This window comes from Rattus norvegicus, chromosome 1 (genome assembly GCF_036323735.1).
Source record: "Rattus norvegicus strain BN/NHsdMcwi chromosome 1, GRCr8, whole genome shotgun sequence".
Lineage (NCBI taxonomy): Eukaryota > Metazoa > Chordata > Mammalia > Rodentia > Muridae > Rattus > Rattus norvegicus.
The window spans coordinates 162,270,946-162,292,780 of record NC_086019.1 but is presented as its reverse complement, the minus strand read 5'-3'; the positions used below and the strand labels follow the sequence as shown (position 1 = coordinate 162,292,780).

At 45.9% G+C, this 21,835-nt stretch overlaps 1 long non-coding RNA gene across 1 annotated transcript; it reads right to left on the bottom strand.

The window, feature by feature from the left end:
- Window positions 1–18,401: 18,401 nt before the first annotated feature.
- Window positions 18,402–21,019, bottom strand: LOC134484908 (uncharacterized). Its single transcript, XR_010062718.1, has 2 exons — window positions 20,719–21,019; window positions 18,402–18,739 (listed from the first exon to the last, which is right to left on the bottom strand). It is a non-coding gene; the product is annotated as an uncharacterized LOC134484908 (long non-coding RNA).
- Window positions 21,020–21,835: the final 816 nt, after the last annotated feature.

The window sequence follows — 21,835 nt, the reverse complement described above, 5'->3', positions numbered from 1 at the left end:
GAGAAGTATCTCTTCAGTCCCTTTAGTGGTTTTATAACTTCAAGTGAGAGTGTTAGAGGTATTACTATCATTAGAAGAAAAGTTATTCATTATTAAAGTTTTTTTGAGTCGGCTCTAGTTCTTCCTCTGATGCAGCATTGCTTGACAGTTTTGCTGCACAGTCTTAGAATCGAAAGCTTGCTCTTTGAATGCATTGCTCTCTATGGTTCCCATAGTAGGCTGCTTGGGTGGAAGGCAGCAAGAAACAGTAAGTACAAGGAAAACAGGGCTGCGTTTAACCCTTGGGTCTTCTGGTTATTGAACTTGAGTCAGTCACATTGTCTCTCCATTTCCATAACAGAAAGTCTAACCTCTGGACCCTTAAAGGCTGGGCAAACAGTAACATAAAAATGCCAGGGAAGGAGTTAGGTGTTGGATGTTTTGAGTAATCATGCTGTTCCATTAGTGACCCAGATAACAGGTACTGAGGAGTTAAAGGTAAAAGGACTTACATTGAATGCAAATGGAAGTGTATTGCTTTCTCCGGAAGGGCGTTTGTACCACCTAAGAGGACTGACCTATGGGAGGGCAGAGGATCACGGCTATGTAACTTTCAGCAGCCTTAGGCAGATTCCCACAGAGGTCCTTGATTCAGTGTTTTTTGTTGGTTTTCTGATTTTTTTTTTTAATGTTTTAAAAATCTGGAAGAGGAGGTATGTGCAAGACCTTGCCCAGAAAAGGCTAGTGAGAAGTTGGCTGCCTCTGCTTTGGTGGTTTGCAAGCTTCTGCGTTGAACCGTATATTGCAAAGAAAAGAAACAGGCACAGATTTGGACTTGTGGGAAAGCTCACTCTGTCTTTGCATGGTTTTTCTTTAAGGCAGGCGAGCCTGGACTTGAGCCCTGATAAGCTGCAAAAGAATGAAGACTGCAGAGGTTAAAGTTCTTGCCCTATAGTACCTGATTCCTTCAAGAAGACTTTGCCATATATGCAAGTTGCCACCCATGGTCCTTTGTAGGATCCTCCATTTCTTTCTCTTCCATGCTCCCTTGGAGATGTTGAGCTTCGACATATCAGCTGAGGGTGGGGGTGCTGCAGACTTCGGGAGTTTCGAGCTAGTAAAGGTTACTCGGGAACCAAAGAACTACAGCTTGATGCAGCGAGTGTAAGAATGATGATGGGGAAACATTGAGTGCCTGAGTGGGGCTGCTGCAGAAACTCCTGCAGAGCCAGGGAACCCGGCTAAAGGATAAGTAAGGAGTTAAGCAAAGAGGAGGAGCCATCCAGGAAAAAGTGGAGGTGGGATTATGTTAATGGCAGTGTGTGTGTGTGTGTGTGTGTGTGTGTGTGTGTGAGAGAGAGAGAGAGAGAGAGAGAGAGAGAGAGAGAGAGAGAGAGAGAGATTGGGAAATCAAAAGACTCCTAAGTTATCAGAGCTGGCAGTGAACTGATTTGGTCATAATATTGTGTTGGTGTGTAAGAAAATGACATTTCTTGATGTTGCTCTCAGTTCCTTACACATTTTAAAAACCTCTTCAGTGGTTCCCTAAAATAGTCATTTAAATCTGACCCTTGGGGCTCTTAGCCAAAGCCATGACCAGCGTTATAGATTTGTATGCCATTTTGCTACTTCTGTGTTGTGCAGTGGAAGTCTTTCTTCAGTCTCAGTGTTCAGCTGGATTCCTCCTCCTCTTCCTTTCTTTTTGTCTCTGTCAGTAGCTTTTTGTTTGGTGTCTTTACCTGGCTTTGATAGTATAATTGAGCTTCATCAAATGAGTTAGGAAGTTAGTTTTTGGAGCAGCTTGAGAAGAATTAGTGTGGATTTTTTTTTTCTTTAAGTATTTTGTAGAATCTACCAATGATGACATCTGGTCTTAAATTTTTTTGGGGGGGGGGTTTGATTAGTGAGTCAAACTCTATAGCTTCCTTAACCTCCCTTCCCCCCATCAATTTCAGTAGTTTGTGTGTTTCTAGAATTTTCCTGTTTGATCTGTAAGAGGTCTGTTGATTGTTCCGAGTATTGTTTTGGTCTATTCAGCTTCTGGAGGATTACAGTAGTGTCTCTACTTTCATTCTTTAAGCTTGGCTTTTTCTGTATCACATAAAATTTGGTATTTTGTGATTTCATTGTCTGTAGGTATTTTTGAGTGTCCTTTGTGATCTATTTGACCTGTTGGTTAAGAGGTTACTGTTGGTTACTGCTTCATCTCCTTATTTTCGGATTTTTTCAATTTTCCTGATAATGACCCCTAACTGAGGTTGTAAGTCTTAGAGAGAAGCACCTTCACCCATTGAGACATTTTTTTCTAGAATATTTAAATGTTTCCTTTTTTATCACTCTGGGAATTATGTTGAATGTTCTAAATATGTAGCAGTCCAGTTTGAATTATTACCAATGTAACTTCAGAAGCCTATGAAACTCCTGTTCCCATATAGCCTCCCCTCTCTATGTTGTCACAAAGTATATTTTTGTGTATCTAATAACAGATTTATAATCATTTTTATACATTTGTATAAATTTTTAAGTCATATAAATCAAGTCATTGAAAATGACCTCGGGTTTCTCTGGGTAGTAGTGTTTGTTCACTTTGGGACTGGTTCTTACTATGTAGACTAGGCTGGCCTTGAGTACATCGAACTCAGGATTTTGGTTTTTGCTGGTTGGCTGTTGAAAGCTGTAGACAATCCATTTGTCTAGTTTCTTTTTCTGCGCTTCTCATGGTTTATTTTCTTCCTTGTGTTGTGGCTACTGAAGTCTTTGTTTCTAGCTGGTGTTCAACTGATATTTAACAGATTTTCTTGGGTCCCAGGAGCTAAACAAACTTCCACAGGACCTAGGGACCCACTCAGGGTGACAATTTGAGGTCTTCTAGGATGAGCTTTTTCAAGTTCCCTCTCCTGGGATGCACTTTGAATATCTGTCTCCCCAGGAAACTCCCCTGCCTTTTCTTCTGAGCTCAGATTGATCTTTGTTAATTCCTGAGCCAGTCTTCTCCTTGGCATCTGTGGGCTGTCCACAGTGTAGTAGGACAGTCTCCTGACTGTAGGACAAAGCAGACAAGTGTGCCTGCCTGGCACCTCTGTTCTGCTGCTTCTAGAGCTGAGACCAGGATTCCATGGTGAGGACATGTGCTAGGCAGTGTCACAAAGTGCCATTATCCCTAGCCCCACCACCACCATGGCAAAATATATATAATCTGAAATTACCCCCTTTTAACTGTTTTAAGAATATAATTCAGTGGCATTTAGTGCATTCACAGTGTTCAACCACCACCACTGTCCATCACTAGAGTTTTTCCAGCAACCCAACTGTAACTGTATCCTTTACACAATGGTCTCCCTCCCATGACCCCCACCTACACACATATACACATGCATTCGCGTGCGCACACACCAGTTCCTGGTAAGCACTCTGAAGTCTTGAAGTTATCATCTTTACTGAGTACTTGGCCATTGCTGTAAGCCTCAATGTTTTCCTGAACTCTTTTTTTTTTTTTTTTTTTTGGTTCTTTTTTTCGGAGCTGGGGACCGAACCCAGGGCCTTGCGCTTCCTAGGTAAGCACTCTACCACTGAGCTAAATCCCCAGCCCCGTTTTCCTGAACTCTTAACAAGGCTGCTTCTCACATTTTCTGTTTGGTTTCCGATGCTTCTCTTGGGGGATGGGAGCATAGAACATTTAACGATGTCACTCAACAACAAAGTATTTGAAACAGCACCTTGGAAGAGTAGAATGACCATTGAAAGGGGAAAGACTGGCTGAGTTCAACATCCATTAAGCTTAAGATGCTTACTGGCCATCAAATAGAGATGCAAGTGGACAGAAGGACAGAGTCTCAATGAATCAACCCTGGGACAATGTAGCACACAAGGTGAGGCAGAACCAGAAAGAAGATGGAAGGCATGACCAGAAGGGTGGGAGGGGAAACTGGGCACTAGCATCCTGGACATAGATAAAGATGCACTTCATTTCAAATTAATTTTATACTTAAACAGAACAGCTTTCAGGAGATGGTCCTCTTCTACCTTGTGGGTTCTGAGGATCAAACAGGCCATCAAGCTTGATGACTTTAACCAGCAGCTAAGCCATCTCACCAGCCCTAGAGGAATTTCTGCAGCCACATCAAATGCAATGATCCTTGGAATTGACCCCGAGAAAGTCATTGGTGACCTTGGGGAAATTAGTTCTGATGAAATTGGGGGCAAAGTCTGTGAGAGAACGGAGAGCCTCGGGGAATGCAGACAATTCCATGGGTGCTGTAAACAAAATAGAGCTTGGAGTGAGGGGGAAGTGCAGTTAAGTTTTGAACAAATTTAGTGACAGTTTCACTAGCCCAGGCTAATCTCAAATACATAATCCCATAAACCCTCTTGAGGGCTAGGGTTGGAGGTGTGTCATACTGTACATAGCTGTTTTAGAGGTGATTGCTTATTCTGAGATACGACCTCACTCTGTTGCCCAGCCTGGTTTTGAACTCTTGGGCTCAATTGATTCTCCTGCCTCAGCCTCAGACTACTGAAACTGTCCCTGGTTCTATTGTTTTTCTCAGTCTTGTTTTGGTGTGAGGAATTGTTCCTGGCAGTCCCCATTCAAGGAGCATTTCTGATGTGAGAGAGATCTACTGATGCGCTGAGCTTGCATGACCAGAGAGGATCTGGCTGGTACTGGACTTTCAAAGATGATTGCTGTATGGGGTTAGTAAATTGCTCAGTAGATGGATTGGGTTCAGTTTTCTGGTAAGATCAACACAACACAGGATGATTTCTGGGAGCAAACCCATTGCCTTGGGGTATTCACAGCTGATATCCTAAAAGTCTTTCTGCCTTAAGCTGTCTTGATCAACTTTCCTTCTAACTTCTTGTTAGTCTCTTACCATAACATCCCATCTGTGCTCAGGTGAAGGGTGGGTATTTGGGGGGGGGGTCGAGAAGAAGAACCCCCCCACCCCCCAGAGCTGAGGCAACAGATGCTGTTTCCTGTGTGAACAGAGGTGTGCTAGAGCCAGGGCATGTAAAGGTAAGATGTGAAACTGGGCTTAGATAGGTCCTAGGGAGAGTGGCTTAGAGCAGTCACCTAGAAGCTGTCACACTCCCACCTGCCCACAAAGCATTGTAGGAATCTGGATTTAGCAACATGGTGGATGGGCTGCTTGTTTGGGGTTCTAATTTCATCATGCTGGTGTTATCTTGCTTGAAGAATCTGACAGGACCTTTTCCTCACTTTTCTTCTTCATCTGATGCATCCTTGTTTCATGAGGTGAGATCTCTCACTGGGAACTGGCTTGGCTCTCTGACTAAGCTAAGCTGGCAGGCCAGTGAACTCCAAGGGTCCTCCTTTCTCTGTACCCCATTGCTAGGGTTATAGATGCAGGCCACCACACTGGGCTTTTTCACATGGGTGCTGGGGGTCCAATAGGTTCTCAGCTTGCATGCCAAGCTCTTGGCACCCTCTCCCCAACTCGGCCTCTGCTTGTTGATGGAATCCTCTTTAATCTGCAAGTCACCTCCCAAGACACTTCCTACTCTTACCCCTTAGCCTTCTCATCCACATCTCCTTTCTGGCTGCTTTCTTCCGGGACCACAGCTTTCACCATGAGAATTGAGTGCACTCTCCTGTCCTGAGAGTAGGGCCTGCATAAAGGAAGCACCAACAAGTTTATCAACTGACGATACAAAACCCCACAGATCATCTTGGATTTTGGATTTTTTACAGATGCACCCGCGCTTCCTAACCGAGGGGCACAAGCAAATGGCAGAAATAACATCCTTATTTCAGGTTGTTTTTAGATGAGGATGTTATTGTTGTGAGATGTTTATGTAGCATCCACTGCGGACTGGGGGACAGTGCCCATCTCTGCTGTCATTTGTTCTGTCACTTCAAAGGACAGGAAGAACATGGGTGGTGATTTTAGGATCATATTCAGAATCTCAGGGAATGAGTCATTTGGGGTTTGACGACTTTTCCGGTGACTACAGCACAAATAAACGAAGCAGCAGAACGTTGTTGATGTTGTTGTTGTTGTTCATTTTCACCACAGCCCATAACCTTCAGAAATGCATTCTCATGCTCTCCTGTGAGTCCATCATCTGGTATTTCTTCAGAACTGTTGTGCTGAGCACAGTTCTAATAACATCCTAACTCAGCGATGAGAGCACAGCCTTGTGGGAGGAGGAAGAGGGATGAGAGGGAGGCAGGATTCAAAGCCATCCCCAGAAAAAAAAACCTGGACTATAGTCGACCTAAAGCAGAGGCAGCTGACCCGCCTAGGGACTGGAGGAGTGGGGGGGAGGGGAGGTTGACCCTAACCCTGCTTCAATGTGCTGTGCCTGCTTTTCCTTTTTGCAGACAGGGTATCATACAGTATCATACAGTAGCTCAGGCTGGTGTCAGTCTCACTGTTTAGTTCAGGCTTGCCTCACATTGGAGGTAGTCCTTCAGCTTCAGCCTCATGATGCTTACAGGCACGCGCCACCATGAGTAGCTCTCCATATGCCTTTGAGTCACACAGTATCTTAGTTTACTCATTGTTAGGACAAAATACTTCACATGAGGGACTTGAAGAAGTACCCTTGGTGCTCAGCCGGCTCAGACTTTCTCAAGCACATCAGGCTTCAGGTATGTAACTCCTGGAAACGTTTCCTTAGCTTGTGCCTCCTCTCTGCTGTGCTTTGCATCTTTCATAAGAGTGTTTCCCGGGCGCTCTTCCTGAATGAACAACACACTAGCTTGTCTGGACTTGTCTGGAGGTCTGCTGGGTCACTCCCGTCAACCTGTTGTCTCTCTGAACTCCTTACAGCTGAATGGAAGAAGAGCATCTGCGAAGATCACACTCTGCACCACACATTCCTTCAGCCTGCTCAAGAACTTTTCTCCCAACAGTGTCCCTTTTAAGAAAAATGTATCACTTTTACGTGTATCAGTGTTTCCATGCATGTCGGCCTGTGTACCATGTGCATGCAGTGCCCACACAAGCCAGAAGAAGGCATCAAATCACCAGGACCTGGAGCTAAGGATGGTTGTGAGTTGCTGTTTGGATGCTGGAAACTGAACTAAGGTCTTCTGAAGGTACTTGTAACCACTGAGCCATCTCTCTGCCACCAAATGGTCCCTTTTCAATTTAGCATTGATCACCCCTTTCATTCTCCTCCTCCTCTCTCTCTGTTGATGTCTGCCCCATTCCTTTTTCCTCTCCATCTTCTTTCAAGACCACCATACCTTATAAACATGTCTCAGTATAATCCCCTGGACCCTTCTCCTTCATTTCTGATGAACGCAGAGCAATGGTGTACAGATTTTCTCTTCTGCCCATGCTAACAATGAGTGGCACAGTGGTTTCCAAGACATTGGACATCAAGCAATAGAGGTTTAGAATTAGAATTCTTGACACCTATAATTGCACCAGCATAGGAGAAAGCTTCACTCCACTGTACAAGAACCAGAACCTAGGCAAAGCCTAACAGACCCCATTAATGAAACAGAGAACTGAGTGCAGAGAAATCCAAGGGACCCAGAGCTTCTAAGATCGGTAGACTCCTTAAAAGCTAAGAAGGAAGAAACACCACAAAGGGTAAGAGAAAATCATAACTGGCCAGGTTAGAATGCTTCTTCCTGCCAGTCAGCCAGGAAGCTTCGTGTTTCAGAAGGCATAGGGCTAAAGTGCCAAACAGATCTCAAAAGAATTGAACTGTTTCCAAGTAACCATCCCAGACCAAATTTCTAGTGTGTGTGTGTGTGTGTGTGTGTGTGTGTGTGTGTGTGTGTGTGTACATGTGTAACACACAGTAAGATGCTATTTATAATTGTTAGCATTAAATTTTAAAATTGTCAATAGTTGGAAAGATGGCTTGGTGGTTAAGGGGATGGGCTGTTCTTCCAAAGAACCGTGGTTTGATTCCCAGCTCCCACAGGTCAGATCATAATTGTCTATTTCTCCAGGTGTAAGGAATCCGGTGCCCTTTTCTGATAGACCATGCAGGCACGACAATCAAACACATAAAATAAAAATTTAATATCCGTTTTTCAAAGAAGCAAGAAAACACACACACAATGAGAAAAATATATCAAAGCTGACTGCACTGACATGCGAAAGCTGCAGGCAACAGGATGGGAACTGTCACCATAACTGCCTTAGCTATGTCGAAAGTCAAGTAGAGGCGTGGTCAGAATAAAAGGAAGATCCAAATTACACATCGGAGAAGACCTCAACATACAAGCCACATTTGTGTATAAAAATAACAGCAGATGCAGGTTTCAGACTAGTAGGCAAAATAGCATAACAAGAACTATCCAAAATGAGGTAAGAGTATTCTTTGTTATTTAAATGAACAAAGCATTTGTTCACGAGGTGACAAAATCAAGCACCTGGCAGGAGTGTCATTGGATATGTTAGGTAAGTAAAAGATTTGATAAATTATACCAAGATACTTCATAGTCAGCTCAAGGCCAACCATAAAGAGGAAATCTTAAAAGCACTTGAGTTTTCTCTTGGCTGATGTTTTATGAGATACTGTTCATATTTTACTTTTTGTTTGTTAGTTTGAGACAGGGTCTCCTGTTGCTCAGGCTGGCCTTGAATTTGGTATAGCCCAGGATGACCCCGAATTCCTTATTCTTCCTGGTTGCTGGAATTCAGGACACATGCACCCCCACCAGCACACCCAGTCTATGGGGTGCTAGGAATGGAACCCAGGGCGTTGTGTATGGCAGGCAAGCACTACCAACTGAGCTACCTCCCCAGCCTTCTGTCTATGTCTTGCTATGTCTAAAGTGTATTTCTTGTACACAATACATGCTTACATCTTGCTTTTTCATCCAATACGACAACCTCTGTATTGGTTATATATTTAAACTACCCATATATAATGCAGTTATTGATAAGAGTGAGTTTAAGTCTCCCCTTCTTATTTTTGTTTTCATTTGTCAGTCCGAAGTCCATGGCTGGCTAGGTCACAAGTGCTGAGAGAGAGCTAAATGGACACAGTATTGAATTGCCACCTAAGTTCTTTATACATACAGATCACTGCATCTCTAGGCCCTCATCAGAGAAGCTTCTCTTTGCTGTAGATGGTCATTAATACTGAGACCTTCAGCTGGTCATAAGAGACTTCAGAGTGCTCAGCTCTAAATGGGACCTCTATATCACACCTCTTCCTCCTCAGCCTCAAGGCTCGTTAAGGAAGAGGATACAGAAGGACACAGTGACTAAAGCAAAACAATATTTACCTGAAGTAACAAAGCCGTTGCACACATGGACTTGCATTAACTGTGACTGCAGGGACAAGATCTTCACAAGGTCAACCAGCCCAAATCCAAGCAGGAATTAGGCAGGGGCTTGTAAAGTTTCACTCCTAACTGGAAAGTAATTGGCAATTGTCTTTTTGGAAAATATCAGCTGGGTGGTGGTGGCACATACCTTTATTCCTAGCACTTGGGAAGCATAGGCAGGTGGATCTGAGTTCTAGGCCAGCATGACCCAAAGACTGAGTTCTGGGACACAGAGAAACCCTGTCTCAATACACACACACACACACACACACACACACACATGTATGAGTATTTTGCCTACATGTATACATGTGCCTGCAGTGTTTGTGAAGGTCAGAAAGGGTGTAGGGCCCCCTGGAACTGGGGTTACAGGGGTTACAAGTAGTTGTGAACCCAACATCCAATGTCCTACTCCCTCTAACTTGGCTCCATTTCCTTCAGACTCAATTGCCTCCCAGGGGCACCATTAGCCAGGAGGCCAACTTCTTACCACATGAGCTCTGGGGAGACACTTCAGGTTCAGACAGTAGCACTGTGTAGCACTGGCCCTTCCTTAAGGGCAGCTGTCTACTTCCTGAGCGGTAGCTAACCCCTTCCTGTGTCCTTAGAAAACCATCTACCCTCTTTGCCAGGTCCTTCCTTCTCCTGCCTCACTGTGTCCTGGCTCCAGTCTGTCCTCTCTCCCTTTCAGTTCTCCATCCTCAAAATGAAAGATGCCCTGGCCCGGCATTGCAATACCTGCCGTAAGGGAAAGTTATTCACAACTAAGAAGGAAGAGTTGGTGAAGCCAAGACACCTCCTCTTTGGATAATTTTGTTGGGTCAAATTGTGTCCCTTAGGAGGATGGAGGGATGGCTCAGTGGTTAAGAGTGCTTACTGCTCTTCCAGAGAGCCCAGGTTCGGCTCCCAGCACCCACATCAGAAATCTCACAACCACCTACTTCCAGGATGCCCAAGACCCTCTTTTGGCCTTCTTGGACACCCATGTGCGTGTGCTCACATAAAACCTTAAAACTATGTCTTTTAATTAATAGAAACAACTGGGATAAGACGTGGCTGCTGATGCAGGGCTGTCGGCCCCCATCTTGCAGCTTCCTGTCTACTTTCCTCACTGCTAGAGGAAAGGCCAAGCTGTCCACAGCATAGCCTACTGCGGGAGAGAGGAACTGGGAGAGATGATGACAAGGGTTTGGATAGTGTGGGGATGGAATTTTCCAGGGGATTGAGAAAGAAACCAAATCAAAGAGCAGAAGTAGGTGGGAGGAGTGGGTTTTGGAGTGTTGCACGGGCCGTGAGCTCAAATGCATTCAGAAGAATGGACTGTTTTAATGGCTTCCAAAGGCCAGCTGGGGCCCCTGAGAGCTAAAAGGGTGTACTTTTAAGTTCATGGCTGTTAGGAGGCCTATGCGTGTCATCCTGGTCTCAGGAGGGTTGCACCACTAGTTTCCTATGAAGTACTGAGGCCAGACAGGGCAGTGACTTGTCCCCACACCACATAGCTAACACATGACAAAGCTTATATTAAAACCCCAGTCAGGTCTGACTTTAGTTCAAGAATTCTTAGTATTCCTGTTCAACAACTGACCCCTGGTCAACCAGTGAACCTAAGTTCACCCTGACCCCTCTCTTCCACCCTGCCTGAGTAGGAGGTAGGAGGCCCTTGTCTTAGGGTCTGGATTTCCACCATGATGAACTCTTCCACTTAAGTTTCTCCTGGCCCCATCAATGACGTGATAGGGCTTCTAGCTTTCTGATAGTCCCCAGACAGCCAGACCTCAGGACTCATAGCCAAGCACATTGCTCTGGGTACCCCCATCCTGGTCCCCCAGTGTATACTCCATCACAATCCTGGAAGGTGGGCATCCAAGGGCCAGCAGCCAGTCAAGCTGGGGCCTTGAGAGCTAACAGAAGCTAACAAAACCATTAAAGAGGAAGGCTGGGCTTAGTGCAGACCACGACCTGGGGTTTCTAGTCACTACCTGACAGGTTTTGCCATCCCCATCTGTGAAACAGGGTTATCCCATCTGCTGGCCTCACCGGGCATCTGTGAGAAAACTAACATTGCACTTCCTAATGGTATTGCACTACCTCACCCCACCTCAGAGGAATCTGGGGCTCAGGGAACTCACATTGTACATCAAGTTGGTCAGAGCACCACCACCGGGCTCCAGACCCTTTTCTGGAGTGAACAACCCCATGGAGGGAGGATGACTTCCTGCATGGGGGACACCAGGATGTAGCTATGCTAGCTCAAGGACCCCTGGATGGGGCTGCCAGGCTCAGGGCTGTCACTAACACAGTGGCAAGCAGGAAAGAGGATTCTCTTTTTTCTGCCTCAAGTGCCAAGATAGAGTGAGCTTCACTAACCATAAAGCACGGTGATCTCACACCCTGTCAATGTGCAGATTCTCCCTGGCAGGCTGGGGTGAGGTTGAGCCTATATTCCTAACAAGCTCCAAGACTGCTGCTGCTGCTGGCCCTGATACCTTGCTTTATGAACCAGCTGAGGCATTTGGTGGCTTATGCGGCTCTGAGACGCCTCCCTTCCTTATTCCAGGCTCCATTGTTGTTCTCAAAACTCACTACTGGGAGCCGTGGGCTTCATTCTCTGGGGATCTCTCTCCCTCCTGCCTCACTCTCAGGATTGGGGAGTCTATCAAAACTCCTTGATTCAAGGGGGCCACCCTTCTGCTTGGATCATTTTTATTGTTGGTGTTAAAATTGTGTGCATGTGTACATGTGGGTGCACATATGTAAGTGTGTACGTGGAGGGCAGAGATAACCCTTGGGTATTGCTCCTCAGGAGCCATCCAACATTTTTTTTTTTTTTGAGACAGAATCTCTCATTGGCTGACTGGCCATGATGTCCCCCAAATCCACCTGTCCCCTTCTCACTCACATTGGGATTATAAACACTGTCTTCCATGCCTGGCTTTTAAATATGGGTCTTGGGGATCTCACATCCTCAAACTTGCACTTTACTGACTGAGCGATCCTCCCCATCCCCTGCAGCTCCCTTCCCAAACTGCTTCTAGTAGGAGCCAGCCCCAGCTGCTGAGCATCTGGGAGCCCAGCATACAGCTTCCTGCTTCGTATGCTGATAGGCTGGCGAGAGAGTGGTGCTCACAGCCTTTGGTATCTCCATCTCAGAGCCCAGCTCTCTCTGCTTCCTGCTCCTCCCACCATGCCTGTCCACATCAGCAGCTGCCACAGTGAGATTTGTGTGTGTGCCATTGGAGTTCTGTAAAGAAAAGAGGGCGTGTGTTCATAAGGAAGGAAGAAACTAGCATTAAGGGTCCATTGTGTGACAGGCACATTGGAAAACATCACTTCCGGCCAGCCCTGGGCCCTGGGAGGTGCTCTTGAAGCACCCGCATGCAGTGGGGGTGGGGCAGATAGAGCATGTGCTGCTCCAAGGTGACCTGACTCATCAGCAGTCTGCCGAGTGGACAGAGCCCAAAGAAGGAAACCAGGGCGGGGGTCCGGCTCAAGAAGAGCCCACAGACTGGCTTGAGCTGGGACTGTAGCGGGTGGGGTTGATTGGGTGTGTGTGGGGCGTGTACAGATTGGCACACGTACATCTTTGAGGGGGGAGCTTGACTTCTTTCTAAGAGCAGCGGGAAGCAGGTAAAGTGAGTCTGAAATCAGGTCAGGGTAGCTGCGGCCAGAAGGGCAATGTGTTCATTGAGTGGAGAAGAGGCTCCCACTGGGGAGACAGAGGGACCCCGGCGAGATTCATTCCACCTCCGGGGGATCTTAGACTGCGCAGGCTGTGAGGCAGGCCTCTTGTCTTCACACAGAGTTCATGCGAACATTCATACTGCCAACTTTCCCCAGGAGGGGGAAGCAGAAGCCCCTGTCTCCCTTTTGGAAGATCAAGTCTAGGGAGCGTCAGAGGCTTCCCCAAGATCACCCCAGAATGAGCCACTGGTTTGATCAGGAACCTACAGTCCTGCATGCTGTGTAGCTGTCAGAACTCTGGGAGAGAAAGGCCATAAGGCAAGGAAGGGCCCAGCCTGGGTCAGCCCGGGTTCATCACCAGGAGCGCCGCCCAGCTGGCCTGGCTCAAAATAGCTTTCCAGATGCAGCGACATATTTTATCTTGTTCTGTTTTCCCACATGCACGCACACACACAAATAAACATCCCTGCATCTCAATGGGGCCAGGCTCTGGAGACAGGGAAGAGGGACTGGGGCCCGGCAGACCGCCTACTGAGAAGCCCAGGTTTTATCCTTCAGTTCCTTTCTTGGGGTTATGACTTTGCTTCCTGACTTGAGTATGGAAACTCATGCTGGTTTCCCAGAGGCCACTGGCTTGCTCTTGGGGTCAAGCTGCCCTTTCCCTCAGGGTCATACTCCTCAGACATCATGACGCTGACAGTACAATGCATGGGGATTGAAGGGACGGAGCATGGGAGAATTAGGTCTGCCTTGGGCTGGAGCTGTGGGCTTCCCAGCCACAGGGAGACCCCGCTGGGCTTCCTCTCTCCTCCAAGAAGGTTCAGGAACCCTGGGGAGTGAGAGGTCTCCCTTCCCTGAGAGCCTGCCATACACCAGCCACCTCCACAGATATCATCCCCTTGGCCTTCACTTCTGAGCCCGGGGTCTCTGGGTTGATTTTGTTCAGATTTTGTCATCAGGACCCATTTCCCATCCTTAGCTCCAAGACCATGATGTGGCCATGCTGGCTTACTAATGCCCACTTGGAGACTGGTAAGTCGAGTCACTGAGTTCAGGGCCACTTGTGCACAGTGTCACTAAGGTAAGAATAAGCTAGAGGTGCAGGTTAAAGTGGATATTCCCCAAAAGCACTGGCACCCATGCATGTGATCTTATCTGGAAACAAGGCCTTTTCAGAGGTGAGTGAGTTAAGCTAACGAGGATGGGCCCCAGCTTCATAGAAGTAGTGCTGTTTTTGTTTGTGCACGTGTTCCGCCTCTGTCACTTTGTCTAACTTGGTTTTTTGTTTGTTTGTTTGTTTGTTTTTGAGACAAGTCTTCTTATTGGTCTAGAGCTTGTTAAGTAGGCTAGACCAGTAAGCGGACTTCCAGGCATCTCTCTGCCTGTCTCTGCCTCCCCTGCTCTGGCATTATGAGCACAGCCCTCTGTGCACCCTTGGCACTTCGATGAAGGCTCTGGGGAATTGAATTCAGATCCTAAAGTTTTAAGGCAAGAGCTTTACTAATTCAGATCCTTGTAGTCAAGATAAAAACTTTTGAAACTAAGTCATTCCCACCCCTCACCCCACGCCATTCCACCAAACCGGATCCCATCCCTCCCCTCCCCAGGCCCAGCATCTTGTGCTCTTGTTAGGAGAGGGAAGTCTGGTGTGTGAGCAGCACGGACTGGGATTCCAGCATTCAGGCTGCAGTGGATGGAGCTGTGTAAGTTTGAGGACAGCCTGGGCGGTTACAGCGAAAGTCTGTCTCCAAATCACCGAGAGTAAAGAGAAGATACCGCACATTTTGTTGCTCTGGGCTTCCAGTGTGCGCCACTCTGTTACTGCAACTAGGGAACCCACAGGGCAGAGTGCCACATGCCGTCTCTGGCCTCTCTGGAAGCAGGCAGAGCTGGACCCACAGAGGCACAGGCAGCAGACTCAGCTCAGCTCAGCTCAGTCTGTCTGCTCTGCCTCTGAGTGAGTGCAGAGCACTTCCAGAGGTGTATGCACGCTGTGAATGCCTGGGGTGTATGCACACTGTGAAGTCTTGGGGTGTATGCATGCTGTGAACTCCTGGGGTGTATGCATGCTGTGAACTCCTGGGGTGTATGCATGCTGTGAACTCTTGGGGTGTATGCATGCTGTGAACTCCTGGGGTGTATGCATGCTGTGAACTCCTGGGGTGTATGCATGCTGTGAACTCCTGGGGTGTATGCATGCTGTGAACTCCTGGGGTGTATGCATGCTGTGAACCCCTGGGGTGTATGCATGCTGTGAACCCCTGGGGTGTATGCATGCTGTGAACTCCTGGGGTGTATGCATGCTGTGAACTCCTGGGGTGTATGCATGCTGTGAACTCCTGGGGTGTATGCATGCTGTGAACTCTTGGGGTGTATGCATGCTGTGAACTCCTGGGGTGTATGCATGCTGTGAACCCCTGGGATGTATGCATGCTGTGAACTCTTGGGGTATATGCATGCTGTGAACTCCTGGGGTGTATGCATGCTGTGAACTTCTGGTTTTGTTTTGAAAATTATTCTTTTTTAACCCCAACACTGAAAGAAAGGTGCCTATCTTTTTGTTTAAAAAAATGAATACTACTGTTTGCAAATGTCTTATTCAGCTGGAGTGAATTTTTGTGTAAGTTTGGGTCTGTTTACTGTGGTAAGCTGTCTTCAGGGCTGGCCTGGAATTTTCCATCCTCCTGCCTCATCCCAAGAGCTGGATCACAGATGACCACCACACCGCAGCCAATCCTTGAAGTCTAGATGGCTGGGGGTTCAGTCGCTTTACCAAGTCCCACTTTAATAGCTGGAAGAACAAAGCCCTCTCACTTCATCTTGCTATTCTGTTACGTCATTCATACATATATACATATATTTATATATGTGTGTATTATATATTATATACATATATCTAGATGAGTGTATATATGGTCATTTTCTCCCTCCCTCTTTTCTTCACTTTAAGGACCACACCCAGGGCCTCCCACACACTAAGCAAGTGCTCTACCACTGACAAGTACATTCTCGACCCTAAAAAAATTCTTAACAGTTTCCTTACATAAAATTTATCACAAAATAATATTAATATCACTTTTTTTTCAAGACAGGATTTCTCTGTGTTGCCCTGGCTATCCTGAAACTCAGACTGTAGATCAGGCTGGCCCCAGACTCAGATCCTCCCAAGTGCTAGACGAAAGGTGTGTACCACCTTACTATCACTGTTAATTTGAATAATTCACTTCGAAATTTGTAAGCTATAACAAAGAGATTGCTAGTTCAGTATGTATTTTTGTGAAGAGCTTCCATTCAATGTAGACAGCAATGTATGCACAATGTATTTGTAATTAGCTATGATGTCTTTCTTCACATACTGTTTCAATGTTTTCCATTTGTGATACATTTTAAAATATGCATACCCACACACCCAGCACTCAGGAGGCAGAGGCAAGAGGATCTGGAGTTCAAGACCATAGCAAGTTCAAGGCCAGCTTGCGTTACTTGGCAAACAGAAAAATATCTATTTGCATGGTGGGAAAAATAACTGCCTTATCTTTTAAAGATGATATTTGCAAAGATTCATACTTTAGAAAAATACTCTCACACACTCAACCAATTCCTGATGAGCTGCTTTGGTGTGTTTCTAGTGGCTCATTTTAAAAATAAATTTTGTTTTCAATGCCCTCTGCGTTGTTGAATAAAAATGGCCCCCATAAATAAATAAATCTTTAAAAAAAAAAGGGGGGGCTGGAGAGATGGCTCGGTGGTTAAGAGCACTGACTGCTCTTCCAGAGGTCCTGAGTTTAAATCCCAGCAACCACATGGTGGCTCACAACCATCTGTAATGAGATCTGATGCCCTCTTCTGGTGTGTCTGAAGACAGCTACAGTGTACTTATTTATGATAAATAACTAAATCTTAAAAAAAAAAATGGCCCCCATAGATCTCTGGGGAGTGGCACTATTAGGAAGTGTGGCCTTGTGGAGTAGTGGTGTGGCCTCATCTGAGGAAGTGTGTCACTGGGTGTGGGCTTTGAGTTTTCAGACGTTCAAGCCAGGTCTACTGTCTCTTCCTGCTGTGGATCCAAATGTAGGTCTCCTCGCTACCTCACAGAACCACGTCTGCCTGTATGCCACCATGATTCCCACCATGATGACAATTGACTAAACCTCTTTACTGTAAGTCAGACCCAATTAAATGTTTTCCTCTCTAAAAGTTGCTGTGGTCATGGTGTCTCTTCACAGCAATGAAACCCTAAAACATCCTCCAAAAAGGTTGTGCTCATTAGTCCAACCACGACATCATAGCACACTGACAGCACTGACACAGACACCAACTTTCGACTTACAGACAATTCCACTAGGCTTCTCCCAGGGACCTAGCAACAGAGGACCACTCATTGCCCCAACGTTCTCTCTCTCTCTCTCTCTCTCTCTCTCTCTCTCTCTCTCTCTCTCCTCTCTGTCTCTCGCTCGCTCGCTCACTCTGTTCCCACCTGTTCCCAACTAGACTCTCTTTCTGTCTGTCCTCTGCCCTATGTCTGTCTGTCTCCCTTTACCCCTCCTCTAGATCCTCATGTCCCTCCCTTTCTAATAAACCTCTCTTTAGCAGGTCTGTCATATGGGAAGATTTCTCAGGGGGACACCTAGGCATGGGCCTTCCAGGTACCTCCTTACCCTGGCCACCACTACGTTATATTTCATGACACCAACCATCATGCATTTAATGAATTAGCTGAATGGTTCAGTTAAAGCATAGCAAAGGGTGAAACAAGAATGTTTTCCCACAGTCTTGCTATGTTGGCTCTCTTTCTATGCTAACCCCTTAATCTGCTGCTAAAAATGATTCATTTTCAGATTCTCCTGCTGTTGATTTCTCGTGTCCGAGATGATGGCTTATGGGACACTGTGTCACTGAGTTTGTTCACACGCTAAGTGGGTCTATGTGTGCTTTGGAGACCTAGTAGGATGAACAGCACAGGGAATGGTGCTGTACTGTTCATTTAACCTCAGCAACCATTGACTCACTTCACCAACTCTCTCCAAAAGACAAAGGCTCTTACATCCCTCCAGGCAGATAAATAGTGGTTATGTGATCGAACCGCAAATCCAATATATCAAATTTCCTTGGCTGCCTTTTCAAAATATTCTTGGTAAGATTGGGCAGATGTCAGAAAAAGTTTCAAGAACTCAGATTAGGCAAGAACAGGTCTTTCTCCTCAGCTCTTCAAAGCATTCCTTTGTTTTTACAGCATCGGCGTCGACTGTTTTCTGCCTTACCTGGGCGTTGTAATCTCTCGCTGTTATTTCTCGTGCTGCTTTGAGCATCCTCAACTTGGCGGGGCTTGGGAGGGGCTCCAATCTGGCTTCTGCATCCCTTTAAGAAAGTCCACCCCTCCCTGAGAATGGCCTTGCATTGCTTTTCTAAACTGGCTTTGTACTTTCTCTGTTGGCATCCTGTAACCAGACGTTTCTAAGGAAACATAAAGATGGTGACATTCCGATTCTACTATTCTTTATTTATTAATTACAGTTCCTTTTTTTTTTTTAAAGAAAACAACAACTTCCTTTCCACAACTATGAGTGAGTGAGTTCTTTTCCTCCAGGTTTACTTTAAATAGCGAGACAGCAAGTGAATGGGCCTTCGTCTTGACCCATCGGTTTGTCAAGAGGAGTTTCTGGCCTTCTCCAAAGGTGGTTGGTAAAGGTTTTCCTGTCTGTATTATGATGCAATCGTTCATACACCAATCTGTTAGCTGCCGTGCCTATGGATGTGCAGATTGCTGGTCCTTGGCTGGGGAAGCCTGCTTTGGACATTTGCTCTTCTACCCAGATCCTGGAGAAACAAACACACATTCAGTTTTTCTTCCAATGTGAGATTTATGGGGAACCTCATGTGGTTTGCATAGACTCCACAGGTCTCTGTAGGGAGAAAGGCTGCCTTTGGTAGCATAAGGCGAACTCCATGAATGTGGTATACATCCTACTTATTTAGGATGGCTTCTGTGTCTCCTTCCAGTGAGGCTTTGCTCAGGGTCTGAGACTTTTCGTTGGATTTATTCCAAGGAGTGTATTTTCATTGATAATGAGAATCGAATCTCCTCCTTAAAGTAGCTTTTATAGTGAAACAAAACAAACAAGACAAAGAACCCTGGTATTGTCTAAGAACACAATTGACTTTTATGTATTGATTTTTTACATCAAATAAATTGTTAAACTCTCTTATTAAGTCTGATAACTGACTTCAAATTATTTTCCTTTTCTGTGTAGAAAATCATATCATCTGGAAAATGACTGTTAGCTTCCTTCTGGTTTTCAACATGTATACTTTTTTTCCTTCTTCCCTAATTATTCTCTGGAGCTTCTGATAAGATGTTGATAGACATGACATTCTTAGTTTTCTGATTGCTACATTTATTTATTATCTGTTTGTGTGTATGTATGTGGATGTGCCTGTCACCACACATGTGGAAGCCAGAGGACATCAGGCACCGGTTCCCTCCTCCACATGTGGGTCCTAGGGAGCAAGCACCTCTAGCCCCAGATGCATCTTCCCAGCTCTGATTCGTGTTTTAGAAAAACAGTACTATTAAGCAGGCATGGTGATTCACACCTGTAATCTCATTACACGGCAGAGTAACACAGGAGGCTCCCGTGTTCTAGGCCTGCCTGGGCTACATGGGGAGAATTGAGTTAAGTGTTTGCTACGGGTTTTAGAGGTTGTGTGGGAATATCAAATTTTAAGTTTCTAAAATTACTTGCTGGGAATTATAAATCCTCATGGACAGATATTAATTTTTAATCAAGTCTGAAAATATATGTTTGGACATAGGTCATAGTTTTTCCCCTTACTTTCCTAATTTAAAAATTATCGTTTTCCAGTTTTCCCACTCTTGATTCTTTTTATCAGTGAGCATGATTCGCACGACCCTGGATCTTTGGGATTTCTTAGCTTTGTGGTGCAGCTTAGTTCCTCATCAGTGTGCAGAGGAGATCTTCGTGTGTTTTTATTTAAGTGGCTACATGGGCTGGAGCCACTGCTCAGGTGTTAAAAGCGTGAACTGTTCGTGCTTTCAACCGAAGGGAGGATCAGGAACCTTTCAGGTCTGACGTCCTCTTCTGGATTGTGTGGGACTGGTACTCTTGTGCGCATAAACACACACACACACACACACACACACACACACACACACACACACACACACACACTTATTTCCCAGGCATTGCAGTCTGTTTCTGTATCTCTATATTCATGCATTTGGATCTTTCTTTCTGCAGTTGCTAAAATCTTACAGATGCTACTTTGTTTACTTGGTCCCTCAAACCTTGTTGCCACTGTCTTATAGGAATGCAACAGTTTTGTTTCTTCATGGTTGACTGAATCGTTAATGGGGCCCACATTCTGTAAACATTCTAGCAATGGCTGCACCTGTTCTACTTAGTAACAACCTTCCGATTAGTTTCTATCTGGAAGGCTTTGCTTTATTCTTTGACTTTGAGCTGTCCTATGTTCTTAAAGTTGATTTTTTTTTAAAGCTTACTTTGACAGTTTTACTCTTGCTATTGCAGTGAGAAATGGACCCAAGTTTTTTCTGCCACACAGCACATAGTAGGGGCTCAGACAAAGAGCCGTTGTTACCCTGGGCCTTATAGAAGTTTGTCTGGAGTGTGCTGTGTGAGAAAATTCTCTGTTGGGTTGGGGATGTGTGTCACTGTTACCCCACTGTCTGGAGGACCTACAGGACATGTTTTTGTTTTTTTCCCCCCCAAGAAAAGGCTGGTGTTTTCAGAAAGATTTGGCTGAGAAAAACCTACCTTGTCTGAGGCCACATGTCTGTTTCCTAGAAACAAGATGTGAGTGAGGCCCGGCCGGTGCCCGAGTCACAGCGTACATTTCCTGTTTTTCACCCACTAACTAATAAAGTTATTTCCTTAGTGTGCTGTGTGACTGAGCAGGAAGGCCCCACGGCCTCCAGGCCTGAGGCCAGCTGTTATCCACCACCCGGCTCCAAGTGGAGGGCGGAAGTGGCCTGGGCTCCCCTGAGGAGGAACTTCCTCTCCATCAACACTGTCAGCTCTGTACTCTCCTTTCTGTTCTGCCCTCCACTTCCCAGCAGTCACAGTGGTCCTGGGACATCACCACACTCTATTCTGACACCTCTCAGATTCTGTCCTTGGCCTGGAGTCTACTGGATGTCTGACCAACACTTCAGGCCCCACAGGTCCTAGATGGACTTTCTTTTCTGTAAATCAAATTACATCATATTGGTTAATTGGTTAGAGGCAGGGTCTTAAGTTGAGGCCTGCCTCAAACTAGCTATGTCGCCAAGGATGACTTTGAACTGCCCCTGTCTCCTTAGGGCTAGAACTACAGTTGTGTGATGTCTTGCCCAGTTTATGAGGTGCTGAGGATGGAACCCAAGTTTCATTCATACTAGGCAGCCACTTTACCAACCGAGCTATACTCCCAGGCCTCCAGATGAATGCGAATGTCTCTTTGCCTGTATTCCTCACTGTATTCCTGGAGGCCATAGGTCTCTGTGTTGGCTCTAGGTGCCCAGATGCTCCACCATAATCAGGGAAGGCATGTCTCTGCAGCTGTTCCCAGACTCTTTGCTCTGCCCACCCAGCCCCACCTCAGCTTCCACTCACAGACAGCACTATGGCCTGGCACCAGTCCTGCCTTCTATTTCTGGGAGCTACTCTGAGGCAGGTGCAGGCAGGTCAGATTCAGCACTGCACCCTGGAGCTCTGCCCTAGGTGTGACCTGGGAAGACTTTTCAGAGAGTTTGTTGAATAGATGAATTTTGAATGAATGAAAGGAATAAGTGAATTGTGAATGAATGAATGAATGAATGAATGAATAAAAGAAGGAAGACATACATAGAGCCTCTGTGTTTTCTCCAGATGTTGATCTGTATTCCAGCTTCCC